This window comes from Macrobrachium rosenbergii, chromosome 8, assembly GCF_040412425.1.
Source record: "Macrobrachium rosenbergii isolate ZJJX-2024 chromosome 8, ASM4041242v1, whole genome shotgun sequence".
In the NCBI taxonomy this organism is placed as follows: Eukaryota; Metazoa; Arthropoda; class Malacostraca; order Decapoda; family Palaemonidae; genus Macrobrachium; species Macrobrachium rosenbergii.
The window spans coordinates 25,925,557-25,938,995 of record NC_089748.1 but is presented as its reverse complement, the minus strand read 5'-3'; positions in this window follow the sequence as shown (position 1 = coordinate 25,938,995).

The following is a 13,439-nucleotide window of genomic DNA, read 5'->3' as shown; positions in this document are numbered from 1 at the left end:
CTCTCTCTCTCTATATATATATATATATATATATATATATATATATATATATATATATATATATATATATATATATATATATATATATATATATATATATATATATATATATATATATATATATATACATATATATATACTTATGTGTGTGTGTATATATATATATATATATATATATATGATATATATATATATATATATATATATATACATATATATATATATATATTATTATAATTATGTCTATAAAATCTGGGTTTAAAAGTACCTGGGTACTGATTAAAAAATTGTTCTTCTAAATGGGAAAGTCTATAAGGGAAAGATGGCATGGCCGTGGGCTCCCCCTTAGGACCTACTTTCGCTAATATTGTTATGTGCCATTCAGAAGAGCAGTTCTTGAATCAGTGCCCAGATCCTTTTAAACCCAGATCTTATAGACGCCATGAAGAATCTCGTGCCCAGTTGTTTTTAGATTTTATTAACTCTTTTCATCCTAATATTACTTTTACCATGGAAAAAGAATGTAATTGCCTCGTAGATATTTTGGTCTCTCGTTCTGAGGGAAGTTTTGTGACAGGCATTTTTAGAAAGAAAACCTTTACCGGCCTTCGGTTGAACCTTTGTAGCCACTGCCCCCTTGTGTTCAAGGCTAATTCGTGGAAAACTCTGATTCCTGGAGCCTTTTCCCTTTGCCCCAACTGGAATAACTTTCACCTGGAAGTCAGGTTTTCAGAGACGTATTCCAGAATAATTGCTATCCCTTGAACATGCTCAATAAAATCGTTAAAGAATTTTTAGACAATATTTTTAAACCAATAACTGTGGTCTGCTCCGTTCCCAAAAAGATACTGTGTTTCTCTACCCTTCACTAATAATTCTGTCTCAATCAAACGAAAATTATTGTCACTCTTGAGCCATCTGTATCTTTATTTGAATTCAGATTTACTTTTGATAACCCTCTTACAATCGCAAGTCTGTTTCCGTGAAAGTCTCCCTCCCGGAGTTGATGCCTGCCTGCAGAGTTTACACGTTTGATTGCCCCACATGTCATTTTGGGACCTGTGTGGGATGTACCAAACGCCTACTTAAGGTGCGCATCGACTCGCAGGGAGTCAGCCACTGAGCAGGTTTCTTGGCTTCAAGCAAAAAAAGAAAATAGTGCCATTAGACTTCATGCCACATTCTGCCACCATCACATACAATACAGCAAGTGATTTTCTGGGGATACTGACAAACAAAACAGCCATTCGCTTCCCCTTTGATCCTCCATATTAAACAACAATCACTACCACACTAGTTGCCAAACCACCTCAGTTCCCCTTTGGGTTCATTGCATAGTTTTTTTTTTTTTTTTTTTTTTTTTGTAATGCAGACCACTCACTCCCTTCCCATTGGCAGTCTTCAATCCGCCGCCCAGTTGTCATTCAACTGACACATAAAGAACAGTAGTTCTCCAGTATTTTGTACTACATTATCATTATTATTACTTTGAATATTCATGTTTTTTTTCTCAGTGTCTATCTGCTCAGTGAATTTATTTGACGATTTTAACTTAGCACGTAATCTCTTATTAATTATTAGTCATTGTTCTTCTGTCAGTTTTGATTTGCAGTGAACTTGGGTTTTTGTGCTCCTTTTTTACTTTATATTATTATGTATTTTCAAGTGTTGTCAATTATAGCTGTTTTAATACTTTCAGATCTTGTCAATCAGTATAGTTCTGTTTCGCTTTATTTACTTTTTTTGTCATTCTATAGATATGACCCTGATGATAGCAAGTCATGTATTCCCGATAGCTCGGTTCTGCCTCTGTTATATTCTAAGAAATAATAATGTCTGAAATGTTACCACGTCTCCTGACTGTCCTCTTCCCCTCAAATTGAAGTTTTCTAGAAACGACAATATAACCAGTTATATATATATATATATATATATATATATATATATATATATATATATATATATATGTATATGTATATATATATATATATATATATATATATATATATATATATATATATATATATATATATATATATATATATATATATATATATATATATATGTGTGTGTGTGTGTGTGTGTGTGTATGTGTGTGTTTGTGTGTGTTTCAACACCTTTAGTTGAGAATATTGTTTAGGTAAACAACTGTTTTCCCACTTATTAGAAAGCCTTGAGAATGCTGATTTACAGGTTGTTTCTCCTGTAATCGAAAGACTTCAGTAAGAACAAGCATCCTCAGGCCTTCTTTGAGTTTTAGAAAAATCTGTAGCAAAAATGGCAGAGGTTTCTGAGGAATTCGAACCTTTCCATTCAAGGTGAAACTGAACCCAACAGCAAATCAGTTCAGTGACTGTGTTGAGAAACTGATCGTTTGCAAGTTGACTGATTCCTGGTCTCCCACTTGGAAGGATCTCCGAAGTCTTCAAAAATCTCTAAACTTTTCAAATTCTTCTTCTTCTTCTTCTTCTTCTTCGTTTCAACAGTAGAAATTCGATTTCCCGGTGTAATTGGCGTGAAAGAACTCCGCTTTCTCTCTAACTAGTGATAAAAGGAGTGAGAGAGCATTCCTGGGAAGGAAGCATATTCCCTCCTTTGCATCCTTCTCATTCCCTTTCTTCTCCCTCCCCCCTCCTCCCTCCCTCCCTTCCTCATTCCCCCCACAGGGCCTGACTCTGTGTTCGCTCTTCATCCGGGAGTTTTTCATTCAGAAAGTGTTCATTGGTGTCATTTGTTTACTTTGCAGATGTCTGTCATCAGTCCATACATATTTTTTTTAATATTGTCATGTGTAAGTTTCAGAATGGAACAAACTCGGGAAACAAAATATAAAGAAAAAATTGGTAAATATACCAATGGGCCTGCAGAGCATGAAATAGGCAAAAGTAAATAACAGACACATAAAAAAGATTTACATTTACACAAAACTGCACAACAATCGGATAAAAGCGTGTGGCAGTCGCGAGTCAATTTATGACCTCCATTAAATATTAAACAGAAGTTAGCCTGAAATTTCCTCTCTCCCTCTGCCTCTCTTAATATCACTTTAACCTTCGTTCTCACGTCAAACAAAATTCTCTCTCTCTCTCTCTTATTCAAGTGTCTGTCTTTATTAGAAAATGGGTGAGGAAATCGGTTTGAAACTGAATCCACTAAACTGACTTGACACGAAATTGCCTCAACATCTGAGCAGAAGCCCCGAGGTGACACTCCATTACCTCTGACAACATTGTGACTCAGTTCCCACGAGAGAGAGAGAGATGCTGAAAGCTGTAAGTTCATGAAGTTGTCTTAACGTGAATTGAACCAAAGCTAGAGAGAAGAAATCATTCAAAAGAGGTGGTTCTCGAAGCATGTGAATACTGCTCTAAGCCAAGAACTCATGTTGTCAGAGAGAGGAGTGTCAGGTTCTTGCACTATCAAGGCCGATGTCGGCACACCAAAAAGTTTCATGTCAGAACACAAAGAGTCATGCTGGCACACTATGTCGATGCTGTCAGAAGAAAAAGTTTCATGTTGTCAGCACACAATGTGTCATGTTGGCACACTATGAATGTCGATGTTGTCAGCACACAGTGTCATGTTAGTACACTATCAATGTCGATGTTGTCAGAAGTAGTCCTGTTGTCAGAACACAAAGTGCCATGTTGTCAGAACACAATGTGCCGCGTTGGTACACAATGTCGATGTCAGAAGAAGCGAAGTTTCAGCGTTGTAAGAACACAAAGTACCGCGTTGGCACACTATCAATGTCAATGTTGTCAGAAGAAGTAGTTTCATGTTGTCAGAACACAAAGTGCCATGTTGGCACACTATCAATGTCGATGTTGTCAGAAGAAGAAGTTTCACTGGAAATCACTATTAAACTCATTCTTGGTTTACGAATGAACCGCAACGAGAACAATAGTTTATATGCCTGCTTAGTAAATTCTCTCTCTCTCTCTCTCTCTCTCTCTCTCTCTCTCTCTCTCTCTCTCTCTCTCTCTCTCTCTCTCTCATTCCTAGCTCACTCTCTCTCTCTCTCTCTCTCACTGATAAAATAACAAAATAATTCAGCATCATTACAGTACCGATTGAATACAAAAACAGTGCACATATACAATATATGTATATATACATATATATATATATATATATATATATATATATATATATATATATATATATATACATATATATACATATATATATTATATATATACATATATATTATATATATGTACTATTAATAATATAAAAACAAAAAATAATAATTATAATTATGATAATTATAACATTATCATAACCAAACAGAAAGCCATACCATATAATAATAATAATAATAATAATAATAATAATAATAATAATAATAATAATAATAATACCCTGACATCAGTCCTCGCCTCACCTTCTGAGCAGGACGGACATATTTCCTGTGGACAGCCATGTCCTAGAACCTCAAATCTCTTTATTACCTACTGACGTTTTATTACACCGAGAGAGAGAGAGAAGAGGGGGTTCAATTTATCAATACAGGCTCTATTTCCAGAAAGAAATGCAGAGCACAAATTTTTGGGTCATATGTCTTGTTTTGTGGTCGTTAAATAATTAGTAATCAATTGGATGGTTATCCAACGATTATATGATTATTAATAATTGTGTATTTATGTATACGCTCATAAATGATTTTATTTTAAGATGACACCCTGCAACTGGTTTTTAACTGGAGTTCGTATTTACCGTGGATTTATTCATAAACACTGTACCGCCAGTTACTCGTACAAATGAATCAGTCGGTCTTGCTCTGAAGTCGTGAGTTTGAAAACCATTGATTTATAGAACTGAGATTGAAGGTATAAATTTTAGTGGGGTGCAGAAGCAAAACTTTCCTCATAAGTAAATATTCGTACATAGGTTTTATTTAACAAATTCTGGAAACTTATTACTGTATTTGTATGAATATGTAGCCTATGCATACATAGAATACCTTGTGGACTGATATGTTGATGTTCTTAGATCATGCAAACCTATTTAGTGCAAATGTATTCAGGTTTACATGAAGGTGTATACTGCTCAAAACTTATGTGCTCATCAAGCCAATATCACACTGTGTATGGAAGTGTATGCTACATCCGTCTTACTTATATTAGTGTAATAATATCTAAAATTGGATCAAAACCGACGGCAGGTGATGTATTGTGATGAGTAGCAGGTGGTGGCAGAGCTGAATGTCCAAGAGAGCCGTCCCAAGCGATGTGAAGAATGTCGAAGGATAAGATCGGATGTTGCAGCAATACTGGACATGACATAACATACGAGTATATCACCTTCTGAATCAGCTCAAAAGGACTTGGTTAAACGACAAAGGAAAATTTATGTCAAATTGATCGCTTTAAAATTTTGGCTGAATCTGGAAATAAAACTAGTAAAAATGCTTTATATGCTTTATACACTTTGCTGCTGCTGGGTGATTATTCAACCAGTTTTCTCTTATTGTCAAGTAATACTTTAAATTAAGTTAAAGGGAGATTATACAAGTGCCTTTATTTCTTGCCAAATTTGTGTCACCCCTCAAAATGATCTCTCTTCAGGGCACCCACTTTCTCCTTTCAGCACCTCGTGAGCGTGTCCGGGAGTGGGTCTGAGTGAAGTGTTGCCTAAACGAATCGCCTTCCTTGTTGTTCCCTTCAATTGCACACATTTTAGGAGTCTCTCTCTCTCTCTCTCTCTCTCTCTCTCTCTCTCTCTCTCTCTCTCTCTACGAGACCTTACCCAGAAGAAGAAGCAGAAGTTGTGCTGATGTAGCCAACCTCAGTCATCATCTTGCCAAGACTGAGTAAACGGTTAGGAGGAATTGGGAAAATCAATGGTGTCCATGGGCGACCACTGCTTCATTGCCCAGGTAAGGAAAAGGCAGCCCAAAAAGACGCACATGACAACAGCTGAAACCCAAACCCGAAAGCTTATTGCAAGACAAGTGACTGCAAATCTGCAAACCAAGCCTGAACCAGAACTGGAGAGACAGAACCCAATCTCTGAGGGACTGGGTTTGAGTGCTTTCAAAGAAGGAAGCGCAGGACTAAAAGAGAGTCCTTAGGAGAAAGCCTTAAATGTCCTATGGCCAAAGAAGGAAGCGCACATCCAAGAGAGGCCTTTGGGGAGACGAGGCGTCCTTCACAGTACTGGGAACTGATCATGGTCATGTGTACAGTAAGAAGGGGTCGGATACCCATGTCCCCCAGGTACACTGTTAACTGTTACCTAAAAGCAACCTGATTAGGTGATGGTATGGGCTAGCCTTGGGTACTCTGGCTTTGGTGAGGGTGTCTTGTCAGACAGAAACATCAAGATGAATCAGCTCTTTCACTGAATACACCTTTGGATATTAACCACCAAAATTCAATGGACATCGCCAATTCTGATACTCACAACCGTGCCTGGATTCTGGGTTGTTAAGCTATCTGTATAGCTGAGGTAACACCCAAGGGCATCCAGGTACTCAGATGACAGAGTTCCCAAGGGCACTGTAGACGTGTATGAAGAAGGGAACATGGAGTTCACAGGATCAGAAAAAGGTGAGGGAAATGTGATGAAAATCTTTTATTTATCTTATTTATTCAGGTTAATCATAAAAATGGCTTCTTTTTCAGCAAGTGGCTTGAAATTTTATATATATATATAGAGTATATATATATATATATATATATATATATATATATATATATATATATATATATATATATATATATATATATATATATATATATACACATATATATACATATGTATATGTATATATATATATATATATATATATATATATATATATATATATATATATATATATATATATATATATATATATATATATATATATATATATATATATATATATACGTTATTCCCACCTTTCCTGAGAAGTTAAATGTTCTTTTTCTCCGTCAGGTTAACTGAATACTACCAAACGTAAGTAGACTCTTCTCTCTCTTTCAATGTCTACGAAATGCAGAGTATAAGGAAGGAGGATAACGATGGAAAATGTATTTTCAACATTATGTAATTTTTCTGTTTTAGGGAAACTGAGTGAAACATTTTCTTGGCGAAGATGTCATTTTGGAACGACAATTTTTCTCACATGCCACTTGTGATTAGGGAGAGAGAGAGAGAGAGAGAGAGAGAGAGAGAGAGAGAGAGAGAGAGAGAGAGAGAGAGAGAGAGATCCTAATAAAAATATTCGGCCGAAATGCATCATATAAAATATTTGTTGGCAATATTTCGCTTTAATCCATTATTGCATTTTGGATCGAAAATGTATTTTCCTATGTTTTGAGTTTCATTTGAACTTTTTTGAAATTAGTATATCTGTTCGCAAATGCGTCCTTTGAAAGAGAGATAGCAGACCCACTATCACATCCCACACCCTGACCACTGCGGAGACTGGGGGTTTTAGGTGGGGAAAACAACCAAAAAGGCTGAAATAAAAGGACATTATTCCTACTGATAATTCTCATTCAGATTGCTGCAAATTCATGTAATTTTTCAGGACTAATATTCCCTAAGGTAAGGACAGGAAGGTCTAGGCTGGTTAGTGAAGTTAGATTTAGGTGAGGTGAGGTTGGTTAGGTTATGTACTCATTTACGAACTAAAATGAACGTCATCGTGAACGTTGCAAGCACACATTAAAACATGGGATGATAAATGGAAATTTTCCAGTTCGAAATGAGTAGACAAAGGCATAGGGTAAAATTTTACCAAATTTTTATGTCGCGAATCATAGCCAAGAACAATTGGTACCTCAGCTTATTGCTTCTTTGAAACATCCATCCAGAATCCTCCCTCAACCAAGTCTTCATAAACGTCAGAGTAAATGGTATTCACTGACAACACCCTTTGCAAGTGAAAGGAAAACAGTTATATATGCGCAGAACTCTCTTGGTCTGACAACATGATACTCTTGTGACAACATAGGCCTTCTTAGCAACATCACATTTCATAGTTTGACAACATATTACTTTTCATATTACACATCGAGGCTTCTAGTGACAACATGACCTTGGACAGGCTGGACACATAGTACTTTCTTGGTGTGACAACATGGGCATTCTTAGTGTGACAACATGAAATATCATAAGTTGACAACATATTACTTTTAGGTGTGACAACATGGGACTTCTTAGTGTGACATGACACTTCATGGGATGACATTACTTTTTGGTGTGACAACATGAGCTTTCTTAGTGTGACATGAAACTGTATAAGCTGACAACATATCACTCTTGGTGTGACAACATGGGCCTTCTTATTGTGACAACAGGACATTTCATTGACTGACAACATATTACTTTTTGGTGTGACAACATGGGCCTTCTTAGTGTGACAACACAACACTTCATAGGCAGATAACATTACTTTTTGGTGTGACAACATAGGCCTTATTAGTGTGACATGACATTGTATTCACTGACAACATATTATTTTAGTGTGACATGGGCCTTCTTATATGACATGACATCTGTATAGGCTGACAATTATTCAATTTTGTGTGACAACATGGGGCTTCTAGTGTGACATGACATTTCATTCACTGACAACATATTACATTTTGGTGTGACAACATGAGCCTTTCTTAGTGACATAATGACACTTCATGGCTAATAACATTATACTTATTGGTCTGACAACATGGGTATTTATGGTGTGGCAACATAAACTTCATGGACTGAAAACATAATTTTTAGGTGTGAAAACATGGGCATTCCTAAAAGATTACTATCATTGGCTGACAACGTCTTATTTTTGGTGTGACAAATACGGGCGTTCATAGTGTAACAACAATATAAATACTTAATGGCTAACAGTATATGCTTTTAGTGTAACAACATAGACCCTATCGTAACAACATGACGCTCATGGTCTGAACATTGTTAATGGAGCTCTAGGTGTGACAACATGGGCCATCAAAGTCGTGACAGCACAATTCATGGTCTGCAAAGATGACACTTTGACGTGACATCACAACATAGCTTGGCGTGACGAAGACACTTGGTGTGACAATACGACACTGGGTTCCATGAACGCCGGCGCCCAACTTCATGAACTTGAAAGCCTCAACTCTACATCTTAACCACCCTCTCTCTCTCTCTCTCTCTCTCTCTCTCTCTCTCTCTCTCTCTCTCTCTCTGTTACTTCAGTGCATGGTGTTAATATTGTGACGCATTCATAATGTTCGACTCTCCTACCGGCTAATGAATTACCATTTCCTGGTGACAGAAATTCATTTCTCGTCATAATGTGGTTCGATCCCACAACCAGGTCCCGTTGCTAGGCAACCAGTTGGTTGTTACTACGTAAAATAAGTCTAATTTCTTCGGGCCAGCTCCTTCTAGCGAGAGCTGCCAGTCAGCTCAGTGGTCTGGTTAAACTAAGGTATACTTCACTCGGGAAATCCCGACCATATATCGAAACGAGTCACGACGACGCCATACGAGACATTTCAGTCTTTCCAATTGATGACGAATAATTCAAAATGAAATGATTCATTCTGGTGAACGTGGTCTTTGCTCGTTATCTGCCGCGACAATGCACTATGCGTATTTTCTTTCATCTCGTGTGTATCTTCCATCAGAGCGAAAGGATATTCCCAATTAGGTAGGTGCCGCTTGTTAAGGAAAAGTAAACTTTGCCCCCAAGGTTTTTGGCCTTCTTTGTGTTTTGGGATGACTGCTTTTGGGGGAACACTTGCTCTGTTTTTTTGTTTCTACTATCAGGGATTTCTATTCACTGGTTGATAGAGGTCAGCTGATATTGTCTTAGGCTACTTCTGACTTGTCAGTATTCATTGGATGAGATTTATATACATACATACAAACATACTTAGACAACAGAAACAAAACCGGATGTCATTTCAGTTGAACAGTGTTGACACTTAGTTCAGTATTGATTGATTGATTTGTCCATCTCCTTCTAGTTACCAATTTGTTCCTCGTTCATCACGAACACTGAGGAAAGCCCCTCTGTTACCATGACAGTAGATTCAAAATGGGTACAGTCAATGCATTTCTGATATTGCATTGGGTCTTATCTCCTAAAGAAGTTTCAGAAGAAGAAAAGGAAAGTCTGTAAGTGTATTGATGCGTCCAGCTATTGTAATATAGACTATCTGTATGTTCCCTTTACACCTTAGAATAATTTGTTTGGGTATAGACTCTTGCCAAAATGGAAATAATAGGCAAGAACGGGCACACAGAACAAAAGCCTCTACAGAACCCACGTAACACATCAGTCTAGTTGTGATGATTCACGAAATGGTACAAGATATGAATGGTAAAATTATATTAGGCAATTTTAAAACATGGCCAAAACACAATTTCATTTATATATATATATATATATATATATATATATATATATATATATATATATATATATATATATATACACTATTGAATATTGACAAGCAACGTAGCCTAGACATTATCAGCTGACTCTCAATTAGTGCAGCAGATTGCTGTAAAAATCGTTCAGGATAGGGGTGAAAACAAGCATGAAATTTTGGCACAAACATTCCTAAGACTACGCCTTCAGAGAAAAGGCGCTGGCCACCTGAAATCCAAGATGGCGGCTATTTTTCAAATGGCCGCCATCTATGTTGAGATTCACTGGTTTGGGAGCATCTATTGGATGGAATATGCCAGTTTTTTTAAACCTCGACTTCAGGGGTTATAAAATGTTCCATACCACATTTTATTGAAAACCCTTACTAAATGAATTGTAACCAAGATGGCGTGACAAAAATGGCTGCCATAAAAGTTTTTTTCTATCCACAGCTAGCAGCATTACAGAGACCAACTGTTTTTATTTAATGGTATATTCATGTGATCAGACAGTTTAACTAATATGCTATTTTCAACTGAAATAGTAATGGTATGGTCACATACAACATTGTGTCTAAGATCAAAATCCATAAAAAGAAAAGAAGAGAAATAATGGACTAAACAAGAACTAATCTATGTATAGGTCTCTCAACCTACACCTTTGAAAATCTGAGGATGTCAAGAAGGTAGGCATAGCTTGACACGTTGGATGCCTGCTTAGATTATCTACCATTGAAAGAGAGGGCAATATTTATTCAGACTTTCACATCTGCAAGCACAGAGCCGTGCAGGAAGACCCAGCTTGTAGCACTTGCACCTTTCCCACAGCCTGCTTTGCATCCACATTTGGTAAGCTGTTGGCAACTCTTGGCTAAGGCGAGTTGGTTGTCCAGAGGACTTGCCATGCTTCACCAGACTTTTGCCATCCCCACTCAGCAGGGTTCTGCCAGGCTGACACTGGGTGGCCTGCCCACACAATACAACCAGCCTGGCACGCAGGCACGCTTGGTGTGTTGGAGGAGGAGCTCCCTTGTTGTGGAATGGCCTCATATGCCCTTTTGTTTTCTGGCAAACATATATCAAGTCTAGCTCATCCACAGTGCCAGCAGTGCTGATCTTCATACATAAGTAAGGACAAACCTCTCCAGGACCTTCAGGTCACTCTCTTCCACTCAGAGGGTAGTGACCAGTTTGAGAACATGGAGGCCTCTGAAAGATGTTCCATGTCTGCTGTATGGTCTTCTTGCCTGTTCGGAAGGCTGACACTGTATCACAGCCTCCAGAACGATGGAAGAAGAGCATGCCATTCACCTCTCCCCAGGTCCAGAGAGATGCACAGGTCATGCACAGCAATCCAGCGCAGGTTCTGGCCTTGGCCAAATGCCACCCATAGCTTCTCTAGCCCTAGATTGTGGAGAGTGGAGAAAGCACTGACTGCAACGACAAGAACATCTGTGTCATTTGCTTTAACCCTGATGGTCTTGGCTCCATGTTCTGTGGCATATTTGTGGAGAAAGATGCGCGTAGCTTCCTCATGAGCACTTTTCCAGTCCTGGAAGACTAGTCCAAGGAGTGCTGAGGACAGCAGACCCTTTCGTGGCAATGACAACATTTGTGGCAGACATCTGGGCAACTTTGTTCATTGGTAAATCCGAAACAACTTCTGTCTTGCTTGGCATCGTGGTTCAGGAAATTTCATTTGTGCTGATGGAATTACGTCTGTCTGTCACTCCGCGCCTTCCTCTCTGACCACGTTGGAGCCTGGTCTCAGCTTTGGAGGCTGATGTATTGTATACATCAAATACAAGATACGATGATGTGTACTTGCTGCTATAGGATTGTATCACAGGCAAGAAGTCAAAGTGCATAGCCTCAAAGGTCTTTTTCCTTTCTTTGGTGGCAGGCATGGACCAAAGCTGATCCATCTACAATGAGGACATCAGTCTTTGGTTCTTTGTCTCTATGTAACTGAGTGACTCTCCAGGACCGAGGTCAGCTGAGACTTCTGGACATGTGTACAGCCTACCACCCTCACTAAGGGAAGCTGGGAATGTTTGATTCTGTGCTGAAGAATTCCTGCAGATCACATCACCTGCCTCCGACAGGATATAAATAGCTTTGAGAAAAGCTGGGCAATCCTCCTTCAGAAGTTTCGCTTTGACTTACAGGAGCAGCTTTCTTGTCTGAAGTAGTCAGTTCTGTTCTTCTTTATCGGCTCATAGAAGGAGAGAGACTGCATTGTTTAAGCAAAAGAGTCTTAAAACTTCTGAAATTTAGTGCGCCTCTGTCAAGGTGTGTGTGTCTCTGTAGAAGTTCTGGGCTGAGCTGGGGTGGGCAATGTCTTTGTTGTCAATGGAATATCTATTTGCTGTCTTTCCCTGTCTACAGTGTTCTCCTTGGTGGGGTGCTGAACAAGGGAGATGCTAGTTCCATGGAAGGAGGCAGGTAGTTGCAGATGGTTGTGGTCGATGTTGTCCATCACTGCAGTGGTGAACAACCCTTTCGCAGTACTGTGACAGACCACACCCTCCTCCATTTGCTAACTGTGGCATCTCCTAATTGTGCAGAGACCTCCAGTACTCTGTCATAAGAGATACTGAGCCATACTGATGTAGCATTTCAACCAGGTTTCTCTTCCGGTTTTGGTATAGACTGAGAGTCCCATGCAGACTGGGAATGGTGTTTCTCTGTCTTTGGAGTGTCTATGAGTTGTTGCTCCTCCTTTGTATCGGGAGTAGCAGTTGAACTGCATGAGCTGTGCAATGGCCTGGTCTGACTTTGATGCTCCAAATCGTAACTGTGACTTGATGTCAGCCCCATGCTCAACCATCCCTACAAACTGGAGCAGGAGAGGAGGCACAGAATTTCGTACACAAGCCTCAGAAAATGTGCCATCAACCGTGACTGATGATCAAGTATAGACTTCTGAGAATATTTGCTGCTGGCATGATAACTGCCTCTGAAAGATCAGATGATTGGAGTGAAGTGCTTTCTCCCACATCCTTTTGAAATGCAAGTAATACATCTCTGCCAGATTTATGAGCCTCAAGTTCTGGAATTTTCCGCAGAAGTTTGTCTTTTGAGTC